General features: G+C 40.8%; 1 long non-coding RNA gene across 1 annotated transcript in view; it reads left to right on the top strand.

The window, feature by feature from the left end:
• LOC114677502 (uncharacterized) overlaps nucleotides 1–9,877 on the top strand; it is a 43,585-nt gene that overhangs the window by 1,525 nt on the left and 32,183 nt on the right. The window lies entirely within an intron of this gene.

Here is a 9,877-nt window from a genome sequence, read left to right as displayed (position 1 = left end):
GCTCTGGACCCCAGGCTGCATGAGACGTAGGTCCCAGGGAACACCCGACCCCGTGGCCCCAATCTTAGGTAAACTTAGGAATCAGAACAACATTCACCCCTATGCCACCCTTGCTCCATTTCCCCTTCTCTATTTCTGCTCACCAAGCATCCAGCTGACATTGCATTCAAGCAGCATTTCAGCTTAGAAATCGCTTCTAGTCCATCACCGTGCTTGCCATGTGTCTCCAAGGCTTTATTAGGTGTGTTTTTAGTTGTCCTGATTATCAGTTCACCCCAGGGTGCTGATGGCTGATAATACTGGCGCTCCCTTCCCCACCCCCATGCGTTGCATAGGGAGAGTGAGTCATGTGGAGATGGGTGCAGTCCCTTGGGCAGTGGGGGTGCAGGTCCTGTGCAGGGAGGAGGCTTAGGGTGCTTTTACTGTCTTACTGCCCTCTAAGCACGGGACCCTTTGGATCATTTACTAGATTGGCTAAACTAGAACCAGTTGGAAATATTCTGTACTGTGGTCCCTTTAATTACATTTAAGAATACTCGTCAGGCCATATATCACAGGTTTTTAATTAGAAAAGTATCCTCCTCTCGCCCGTAAGTACCTGCAGAGATGGGGATGCGAGCTGGGTGGAGGATGGCACTGTTTTGGCAAAAAGAAGTTTAGAGCAGGCCGGGCGCGGTGGCTCACGCCTGTAATCCCAACACTTTGGGAGGCCGAGGCGAGCAGATGACGAAGTCGGGAGATCGAGACTATCCTGGCTAACACGGTGAAACCACGTCTCTACTAAAAAATAGAAAAAAAATAGCCGGACGTGTTGACAGGCGCCTGTAGTCCCAACTACTCGGGAGGCTGAGGCAGGAGAATGGCGTAAACCCGGGAGGCGGAGCCTGCAGTAAGCCAAGATCGTGCCACTGCACTCCAGCCTGGGCGACCGAGCGAGAATCCGTCTAAAAAAAAAAAAAAATAGAAGTTTAGAGCAGGGTGTCACTAGTGGCCTCTCCGAAGACTGGTTCTGGTCTTAAAACCGATGGCTGGAATTTCTTCCAGTTCCAAACCTCTCGTTACTTGTCCTCTCTTCTTGTCCACAAATGTGTTATCAACATTCAAACAATGGATAGTCAGCTATCCATTGTAGATGGACCTTGCTGGAATTCAGGGCTAGCAGAAATGACAGGGTCTAAAATGACATTGATCAACTAGTTGCTATATGCTTATATATGCTTTTTATATGAAGCTTAAAAAACTTGAGACATTTGCACAGTTTCCACAACCAAAAGGGGCAGAGTCACCTGTGGCATTAAGCCTGTGTTACTCCAAAGACCCTAGTGACCAGTCTTACTAGACCATTCCTCTCAGGAAAGATCCTGTGAGACAGGGACTCTTTTGGTGCCCTGTCTCCCAGCCTCCCAAAACAGAATGCAGCTTCAGAGGTAGAAGGGTCTTGGTTCCACCTTCAGGAAACCTCCTGGGCTTCATTTGAGCTGACAGAAGAAGATCGTGTATCTGAAAGACCCTGCCTGGAATGTTAGTCCTCACACCACTGTCCCGCTGGTGCTCCTTTGTAAACAGAGTTGGCCTGCTCCCTCTCATCTCTGTCTGGCTCCATGGCTTCAATTCCTCCTGCAGCTTCCACTGCCCCTGTCTGGCTCACGTCTTGCTCTCTGGTGTGATGAGCTGGGAGTGCAGTCAGGAGGAGTGGCAAGCCCGAGGGGCCATGTCCATACCTGCCACTGCCAACTGTCCTGATGTAAATGCTTTGTCATCTTGCCTGCCAGGATTTGTGACAAGGTGATAGCAGTCAGAGGCAGGAGTGGTCTGTAGCCCTCGATTTTGTTCAAACTCCACTTTCCATGATTCTACTACTGGGCTTGTGAATTGCCACTCCCACCACCAGGCAGTCTTTACTGTCCTTTCCACCTTCTAAATCAGCACTGTGTTGGGCTGTACCCTTGGCTTTTCCCCTTCTATTATGTAACGCATTGATAAGACCAATGACAATTTTCTTGGCGAAACAAAAGGAAAGAATAGAAGAGAAGGAGAGAGTATAGATGGAATGACTTCTTATGGAAAAAAGGGGAAATACAATTTGGGGAGATTTGTTGAATAAGTTGAAACCAAAGAGATATAGAATGCCGAAAAGCCTTGAAGGAGACTTTAATTTGAGCTATAGGCCTTGTCAAGATGGACAGAACTCTTTAAAGAAGAGAATAATTATTAAAATCTAGTAGACAGGAGAAAAAATATGTCTCCTTATTAGATGAAAAATGAATTCTGATTATGTGAAATATTTTTGGAGAGTTCCTAAGTTACGTGCCATTTTGACACCAATGCGGGGTTTATGGGTCATGAACTGTGTAAAATGAGCACACATGACCTCTTGGAATTAAACGGTTTCTGTGAGACTGGGCTTGCAGCCTGTATCCCTGTACCATGCAGTAAAAGAGATGTGCTTGCCAAGATGGGGGGAGCAGGAAGAACCTGATGAAAGAGAGCACTACCTGTGACAAGTGAGAGGCGACCCTGCTGAGCTCAAACATAGTTCATAAGCCTTTCTTAATCAAGAATCAGCAACAGTTTATTGGTTGTTGATTCTTTTTTTTTTTTTTTTTTTGAGATGGAGTGTTGCTCTGTCGCCCAGGCTGGAGTGCAGTGGCGCGATCTCGGCTCACTGCAAGCTCCGCCTCCCGGGTTCACGCCATTCTCCTGCCTCAGTCTCCCTCGTAGCTGGGGTTACAGGCGCCCGCCACCACGCCCGGCTAATTTTTTGTATTTTTAGTAGAGACGTGGTTTCACCTTGTTAGCCAGGATGGTCTCGATCTCCTGACCTCGTGATCTGCCCGCCTCAGCCTCCCAAAGTGCTGGGATTACACACGTGAGCCCCTGGTTGTTGATTCTTAATTAGCATGCACCTGCAGTCCCAGCTACTCGGGAGGCTGAGAGGAAAGGGTCCTTTGAGTCCAGGAGTTTGAGTCTATCCTGGGCAACACAGTAAGACCCATGTCTCTAAAAATTAAAAAAAATTAAAAAGAAGAAATTATATATTTTTAATAATCAGTGACACTCTCTTTCTGAGAGTGTACAGAATTCCAGGGCATGGCAGTCATGGGCCAAACTAAAATTGGACCTTTTGTGTCTTTTATACAATTGCCTCCACCCCTTTTCCCTGCACTATACTCTATTGGAAAGGCAGATCATACAAAACATATTGGGAAGCACCCTTAGATAACTATGGCAGCTTAGTTATTACAGGATAGTTTTGAATCATGGTTCAGATTTTCAAATGCTGCTTCAAACATTACTAAAGAGTGATGTTTGCACATTCAAGATCACTACAAAGGCTAGTTCTGAGAATAAAGAGCAGCTCTCTGTGGATTATAAGCGTGAGAACTGGGATAATGATGTCATAGATTTCATCATCTTACGAATGCCAAATTCTACTGAATGTTGCTTCTTATCTAGGGACCTCAGATCCTTTACAGGTGTTATCTGGACCGAATGGAGAAACCCAAGACCCACCATGGCGGAGGAACAACTGATGTCCTTAGTGACCCCAATGAGTCATAGTGCCAGGAACAAAGACCCTCCGCTGGGAGGGAGGCAGTTGGTGTAATGACAAGTACAGTTCCTTCTGTTCCACTTTGCCTGAAAGCATGGGATGCTGACATCTCAAACTTGTCCGAAAATCCACTATCCCTGTGAATTCTGTTTTATTTCCTGTCAACACTTGGCTGAAACACTTGGCAAAGTAATTTTTATTTTACATCATAAATATAAATATTCAATTCTTAGTTTCATTTCTGTTTCTGCGAATGCTGCTATTAATGACCAAATAGGATGACAGAAAGCCCAGAAATGAGTGTTACTAGGAACTAGCTAGAATGCAGTGTTGGTTTTAGCAATAAGCCATGTGTTTCTGAGATAAATTAGTTCTTGTTACTTGGAATAGTGCAAGCCATTGTGAAAATTTGCCTTGACATTCCCCTTTCTCTTCATTTGTCCCTCAATCCCTTCAATCTAGTTTGGGGTCTCTATAATCCTGCTCCTTTGGCTGTGAGCCATCTCCATAAAAAAGAAATTTTAAAGGCTTCCATTCTTTCGGAGACCTGTTTTCCGGGACTGGCTGGTAAGATAAATCATGCTCGTTTTTCAAACAGATTGCGATGTGTTACTGTGTTATATTTCTTGAAAAAAATGTTCTTACAGAACTTCCTAGAGCTTAACGGTGGAAATTCCAAGCACTTTAGCAGGCTGGAGAAAGAGCTGTGGTATTTCTATGATTCTTAGAGTCCATGTTTGTAAGACACACTATGGATTTAATAACAAGATTGGGAGGGGGACAACCTCATTGTATGAAATGTACACATGTTTCTTCCTTTACTCACTTAGCCTACGTTTGTTGATGCGATGACATTTCTTTTTCTTCTTCACTGTCACCATTCATGTTTGATTTGAAGGCTTCTTGGAGTTTTGTGATTCCTCTGAGCTGATTTTGATCTTTGACAATTGTGTACTGCAGTGCTCAGATAGGCTGTTTGCAGTAATCTGCCTCTTCTGGCCTTTTTCGTAATTTAGAATTGACCATAACATTACATATTCCTTTAAACTTCTCTTAAAGGTCTGCTGGAAACAGAGATAGTCCTTGAAGATGCTCTGTTCAATAACAGCTTTGGAAAGGAATTTGGCTCCCTTTAAGCCTTTCATCGTGCGATTGGGTCTATTCTTCCGTGACACATTTAAACAGCTTTATCTCTATATAGGGACCAAACGGGCCATTGCTTTACTAGAAACAATGGACTTTAGTTCTGCGTTTTTCTCTTGTAGCTTTAGTCCAGCATCATAATGTATCTTTTGAAAGATATTTTGTTCAAGAGATAGAAATCCAAATTTAAGTTAAATGGAACTTCTCGTTCAGCTAGCCATGTAAATGAGTCAACAGGGTGAGTCTCCATGTTCCCTGATTTTGCTGAGCTCAGGCCAGCTCGCCTCAGGGTCCTGCACTTACTGTTTTCTCTACAGGGACTGCCCTCTCAACTGCTCAGCACTCAGCTTTCTGCTTACATGTTATTTAATCAGAGAAACCTCCCTGACTTACCCCACTTCCTGATCTTTCTGTCTTGTTTTCTTTGAAGCGTTTATCACAATGGAAAATTCTTTATTTATTGGTTTAATTGTTTATCATCTACCTTTCCCTACTAGAATGAGACTCTTTGAGAGTCTGTCACTGATGTTTGCCTGTCATTGTACTCTGTACTCCCTGTGCCCAGAAATGTACGTGGTACAAAACAGGCACTCAGTGAATAACAGTTTGTTAGATGAATGAAACGATTGGGTGGATGAATGAAAAGATACCTTTCCTTTGGACATTTTTAAGCTTGCAAATGCACAGGCAATGAGAACCACCTCTCTTCACTCTCTGGCATTTGAGGCTTTTTATGTAAAAATTTAAACTAATCACTATATTAGAAATACTAAAATGTTAAAAAAATAGTATGTTGTAAAATTGAGGAAATATAGTATTTTGAGAGTCCAAGCACGTTAATGCAGTTTACTGAGCCTAAGTGTTGGGTTAATCCTAGTGATTTATCTTTTTAGGTAGGTAAGGGAATAAACAGAAGATCAGAAAAGAAGAGGTACTGCTATTACATTTTAAGTTTCCAAATATACTACTAAGTGTCTCTAATAAAACTTAACTCATTGAAGAAGAAAACAGTCGGACTCTAAAAAGAGTGTGTGTTCCTGAGAAAGACTAGACCAGTTATTTTCCCCTTTCATGTTTGAATGAATAACCATCAGCAAGGGAGAGATGCACTGACCCTCTGCCAGGTATGTTTAGTATGGATGTTTATATGCTGTTGACAAAAAAAAAAAAGCCAATCTCTGTAAAATATTTAAAGAGATTTATTCTGAGCCAAATGTGAGGACCATGACCCATGACATAGCCTCAGGAGGTCCTGAGAACATGTATACAAACAAGGCGTTTGGGTTACAACTTGATTTTACACAGTTTAGGGGGCGGAATTTATAGGCAGACATCAATCAATGTATATAACGTATACATTGGTTTGGTCCAGAAAGGTGGGACAACTTCAAGGAGGGTGTTGGGCTTATAGGTGATAGTTGAATTCAAAGGTTTTCTGGTTGGCAGTTGGTTGAAAAAGTTAAGTTTCTTTCTAAAGAATTGAGACAGAAATGCCTAGGGTTAAGATAAGAGTGGGGGTTGTAGAGGCCAAGGTTATTGTTATGAAGATGAAGTCTTCAGGTAGTAGGCTTCAGAAAGAGTAATAGGTGGTAAATATCTCCTATCAGACCTTAAAAGGTGCCAGACTCTTAGTTCAATCTCTCCTGGATCAGGAAAAGACTTGGAAAGGAGAGATAATTATCTACTGAATGGAGAGTTTCCTCACAAGAGACAGCTTTGCCAGGTCATTTCAAAATGTATCAAATAAATAAATTTGGAAGTAAAATACTTCGATTTCTTTCAGGGCCTCCTGTCATATTGCTATCTTATTGCTACAAAAAGTCTGTTTTGTCAGTCTTAAGATCTCTGTTTTAATGTTAATGCTGGTCAGTTGTGCCTGAATTCCAAAGAGAGGAGAGTATAAGGAGGCATGTCCGACCCTCCCTTCCCATCATGGCCTGAACTAGTTTTTTAGGTTTCTTTGAAATCCCCTTGGCTGAGAGTAGGGGTCCGTTCAGTGGTTTGGGGGTTTAGAATTTTATTTTTGTTTAGAATATTTATTATTCTTTTGATTACAGTAAGTTGGCTGTTTTCCCATATTAATGTCTAGACGTTTTAAAATGTTTTTTCATGCACTTTAATTTTTTAAAATTTATTTGTAAATGAACTTACATGCAAAAGTGTTAATCTTTTGTTTTATGTTAATGGGAATGTTCTTATTTTTCTTAATTGGTTCTGCTCTCATAAAATCCCTAGAATTTAGCCTTGTTGATTTCTAGTTTTTATTAGAGAGCGTTTAGAAAATTAGGAGAAAATGTTGCAGTTGCCATATTTTTAGTATATGCTTTGCAGGGAGGAGGAGAGGGTTGGGAAAGGGTTGCTGAATTTTTCATACTTGAAATAAATCTACCAAATCTATCTTGAGATATGTTCAGCTCTCTACAGAAAACAACTAGAGAAGCGTTATGCTTCATCTCTACAATGAAATGTGATTTTCTCTTGAAATAAGTTACTTTTATGGTATCTTAAGAAGTACCCCTGGGAACACTCAACTTGTTACAATTCAGGTGTGAAATAAACCTGTAAGAAATGCCTTGATTCTTGAGGCTTTCATGGTTGGTTCTTAGGTTCTCTGGTTGACCCAAACAGTCATTGTTTGGTTGGTTCTTAGTGGTGTCAAACATCCTAACTTGAGCAAGTATGGGATTTGAGATTTTTGAAAAAGATTTTTTTTTATGAAATAACTTCATTCATACATACATCCCCGGCTTTGAACTTCGAGAAAATTATTGTACTTCTTGGGTGGCTGAAAAATTCTTGGCCTTAGGCATTTTAACTATAATTGTTCAGAATTGCACAGCCTGCTACGTCTTATTCCCTTGCTACAGCTGTTTACTTTGTGATAACTGAGCGAACAATGCAAAACTCTGGATGCTGCTGTTTTCAAAGTGCCTTTCTAGTGCTAAATTGGATAATTTAAATAAAAAATTCACCACAACAAAACATTAATCACTTTCTAAACTAATGATCATTGACTCTAAGCCTTAAAGCTTCTGTTTGTCTGAGTTGATACCTGTTTTTTTTTTTTTTTATTTTCAAATTCTTAAAATTTTTATTATTTATTTTTAGAGACAAGGTCTCACTCTGTCACCCAGGCTGGAGTATGGTGGTGTGATCATGGCTCACTGTAGCCTTCACCGACCCTTCTGCTTCAGCCTCCCAAGTAGCTGGAACTGCAGGCTTGCGCCACCATACTCAGCGAATTTGTAATTTATTATAGAGTTGGGGTCTTGCTTTGTTGCTCAAGCTGGTCTTGAGCTCCTGGCCTCAAGAAATCCTCTTTCCTCGGCCTCCTGAAGTGCTGGAATTATAGGCATGAGCCAATGTGCCTGGCCAATAACTGTTTTTTTGTTTGTCTGTTTGTTTGTTTTTATGTCTTTAAGGTACAAAGTCTTATAGAAATCATTTTGAGAAACTTTAGGAAAAACGGTGGAACTTTCTGCTGAGCCAAGAGATTAAGAGATTATTTTTTTCCCGTCTTAAATTGGCCTCATTTTCTTCATTTATAAAATGAAGGATCTGGATTCATTGGTCCCTAAGTCATTCCAATTCCGCTATTTTATCTTTCTATGATTCCATCAAGAAAATTGTATATGATTTGATATTACAGTGAATAACATTTAATATAGGAATCTGAGTATAGGTTCTGAATCACACTGCTGGGTTCAAAGCTTCTTCTGCCACTTACTACTTAAACAACCTTGGGCAAATTACTTGCTTCTCTGCTTTGGTTTTGAATTTGAAAAATTGGAGATAATAATAGGACTTAGGGTTATTAGGAGGATTAAATAAGTTAATACATGTGATGTGCTTAGAACAGTGACTGGCACATAGTAAGCACTCAATAAATGTTAGTTGTTATTTGCTCACTTTATTGACAGGAGAAGTCTTTTTATTCTAAGGTTTGCTTGGAATTAATAAAACTAAAAGCTACAACAAGGCATTTTATGCTTGTTTTCCATATCTTGGGGGTAAAGGGTTTTTTTTGCAAGGGAGTTCAAGAATTCCTTTACACATTTACTTATTTTTACAGGTATAGAACTATTGAATGGTAGAGTTTGAGATCTTAGAAACCATCAAGACTGATGATTTTCAAGCTACTTTCTACATAGGAATCCTAGAGTTCCTTGGAGAGGATATGAAGGTTATTCTCAAGCCATGCAGATGGATGGGCAAGAAAGGATGTGCCTCCATGGTTCCTCTTCAAATTCAACCAAAACAGTCTTGCTTCCACTGGCTTTATATAATACTGTAATTCTTGATAATTAATCTGATTTAACACAAATTTCCTCATTGAGTTTCTCCTCATGAAGAAACTGGGCCCCAGTGAGGTAAATCGGAATGACAGGAACACATAGCCGGTTAGTGCAGACCAGAAATCAAACCCAGGCTTTCTGACTGCTCAATAGACCACATTCTACCATGCTACCATGGAAACTTTAAAATAGATGAAAGTAAAAACAAACAAACAACAACTTAAAAAAAAAAACAAAACCCAGAGCCTCTCTAGGAAATGCCAATGTGCTTTTGCCAAGTGGGGTTTCTCTCACTTCATAACAGCAGTAAACACTAAACCAAGGGAAGGCAAATTTAAAGGTTAGAAAAGATAACCAGAGATTTGGCCAGGCACGGGGCTCATTCCTGTAATCCCAGCTCTTTAGAAGGCTGAGGTGAGTGGATTGCCTGAGGTCAGCCTGGCCAACATAGTGAAACCCTATGTCTAAAAATACAAAAATTAGCTGGGCATGGTGGCGTGCACCTGTAATCCCAGCTACTAGGGAGGCTGAGGCAGGAGAATCACTTGAACCAGAGAGGTGGAGGTTGCAGTGAGCTGAGATGGCACCATTGCACTCCAGCCCGGGCAACAAGATTGAAATTTCATCTCCAAAAAAAAAAAAAAAAAAAAAAAGAAAAGACAAGATGACAGAGATTTACTGGGGCGCTGGACTCCTGCCTGTAATCTCAGTACTTTGGGAGGCTAAGTGGACGAATCACTTAAAGTCAGGAGTTCCAGAAAAGATGCCAGAGGTTGGGCCTTTACATTGTTTTGTAAATTCTTCAAACCTTAATCTTATTTAACTTCCCCACCTATACAAAAATTAATGCAGTAATTGCTTTTTAAGGAAGCATTCCAAGGGCCAA

The sequence above is a fragment of the Macaca mulatta genome, chromosome 4 (assembly GCF_049350105.2).
Source record: "Macaca mulatta isolate MMU2019108-1 chromosome 4, T2T-MMU8v2.0, whole genome shotgun sequence".
Taxonomy (NCBI): Eukaryota; Metazoa; Chordata; class Mammalia; order Primates; family Cercopithecidae; genus Macaca; species Macaca mulatta.
This window is presented reverse-complemented; position numbering and strand designations above follow the sequence as displayed.